This window comes from Sapajus apella, unplaced genomic scaffold (genome assembly GCF_009761245.1).
Source record: "Sapajus apella isolate SASKATOON/1434 unplaced genomic scaffold, GSC_monkey_1.0 scaffold19, whole genome shotgun sequence".
Lineage (NCBI taxonomy): Eukaryota > Metazoa > Chordata > Mammalia > Primates > Cebidae > Sapajus > Sapajus apella.
Genome location: NW_022436959.1, coordinates 27,457,722 through 27,459,867, shown reverse-complemented (window position 1 = coordinate 27,459,867; position 2,146 = coordinate 27,457,722). Strand labels below are relative to the sequence as shown.

General features: G+C 46.4%; 1 long non-coding RNA gene across 1 annotated transcript in view; it reads left to right on the top strand.

Moving 5' to 3' along the window:
• The window catches only part of LOC116557584, an 18,872-nt gene extending 17,070 nt beyond the window's left edge, over positions 1–1,802 (top strand). The window contains exon 3 of the long non-coding RNA XR_004271587.1: positions 1,125–1,802. This is a non-coding gene — a long non-coding RNA (uncharacterized LOC116557584). The remainder of the gene's footprint in view (positions 1–1,124) is intronic.
• The last annotated feature ends 344 nt before the right edge of the window (positions 1,803–2,146 follow it).

Here is a 2,146-nt window from a genome sequence, read left to right as displayed (position 1 = left end):
GTGTAGTTAGAACTCCCTTGGCAAGGGTGGCCTGCCTCTTTTAAGGCGGAGTCTCTCTGTAGTGTCGGGTTGCCTTGGCAATGGCGGGCTGCCTCAGCAATGGCGGGTTGCCTTGGCAACAGCGGGCTGCCTCAGCATTGGATGACTACCTCCGTATTGGCAGGCTGCCTCGGTAATGGCAGACACCCATCCCTCTCAGAGCTGGACTGTCCCGGGTTCATCTGCACTTGCTGTGAAACTCTCAATCCAGAGAGTTTATGATTGCTGTTCTTTTGTGGGGGTGGGACCAGCCGAGCCTGATCGCCTGGCTTCCTGCCTCAGAGCCTTTTTTAAGTTGGTGTTCCAGTCACCTGTTGAAGAGGCGCCGGGGTCTGTTTGTTTTCCCCTGTGGCCACTCACTGCGCTGGCTTAAACAGTGGCACTGAGGTTTGTGGCATTTTTTTTTTTTTTTTTTTTTTTTTGCCCTGGAATCTACTGTCCTGGTTCTCTGCTCAGTTCCCTTTTTTAAACAGACGAATGGGTGACTTCCCGTGGCTCCAATTGCCAGCCAAAAGGGCACCCGGACTGGTGTATTTTGTACGGCGAACCGCTGCTCTGGGGCGCCGACAAAGCAGCCGTGTGGGGCAAAGCAGCTGCGCCGGCTGGCACAGCCGCGCTGGCCGAAACAGCCGTGCTGGTGACCTGTGGAGCTCCTCCGCCTGGGAATTTCCTAGTCTGTGGGCACTAAAAATGCAGCGTCCACTCACCCTCTGCACTTTCACTGGGAGCTGCAATCCTGAGCTGTTCCTAAATGGCCATCTTGGATCTCCTAATATTATTTCTGAAAATGCTAATTTTTTTTTATCATGTGTACCAATCTTGGGAGCAATGGGAAACAGAGAGGAAAAAGCCCTTGCTTGGTATATGTATGTTTTCTGGTTAATTTTTGCCTCATGACTCATTCTGAAATAGTAGTTAATTTATTAGGTTGGCTTTCTTCTCCCAGAAATCCTGTATGCTTATGTCTGCTGCATGCTGCGTCCCATGCTGCATAAGGGTTCAAAGACCTAAGAGGGAATGGTGGGGTATAAAGACACAAACATACACATTGAGAAAAGCTGGGCCAGGCAGTCCGGGAGGTGAAGGATATCAGTCTCTCCAGCCCCGACCTGTCTCAGAGTACTTTATTTTATATGTTCACAAATCACATAGCAAAGGGAGGGTGCAGTTACTTAGAACAGCCTGTGAATATTATTCTCACATTTCAGTTAACATACTTTAGCTAAGAAACTATCTTGCAGTGAGGTCAGTGAAAGCTGGTTATCTCTTTCTAGGCTTGTCTGCTTCACCCCAAAACATACACATCCTCCTATTACGGTTTCACTTCTCTGGAGTTCACCCAAAGTTCACAACAGCCTTGCTGCTGATCCCCTCAGAGGGGGTGGGTTGGCTACTCTGGCTCTCTACACTTATGTGATTGTCAAAAAATATATAAAACTTATACATAAAGCTTGTAAATTCCAGCAATTTGCTGGTTCACATCCAGGGAATAAATTTGCTCTCTTCTATTGTTAGAGAGAAACTCAAATATTAAGTCCCAAAGGGTTATGAAATATTCAGAGTTGACAGAGAAAGCCTTGCTATTCTCTTCAGCTTAACTAAACTTTAAACAGATTTCCTGGCTATAGATTCTTGACCTCATTTTCTAGAGCATTTAATTTAGAAAAATTACAGCTTTATATTGTTTCCCTGCTTCTTTGAGCTATAAATCTTCTTGCCATTTTGACAACATAGAAATGTCTTTCTCTGTAATCCCAGCTATTCGGGAGGCTGAGGCTAGAGGATCTCTTGAGTCCAGGAGTTCTGAGCTGTAGTGCATTATGCCGATCGGGTGTCTGCACTACGTTCGGCATCAATATGGTGACCTCCTGGGAGCAGGGGACCACCAGGTTGCCTAAGGAGGGGTGAACCGGCCCAGGTCAGAAACCGAGCAGGTCAAAACTCTGGTGCTGATCAGTAGTGGGATCGCACATGTGAACAGACACTGCACTCCAGCCTGGGCAACATAGCAAGACCCTGTCTCTAAAAAAAAAAAAAGAAATGTCTTTCTCAAAGAACTCAGAGCATCTCTTTGATATAAAATTATAAAGAAATACAGGAAACCTAT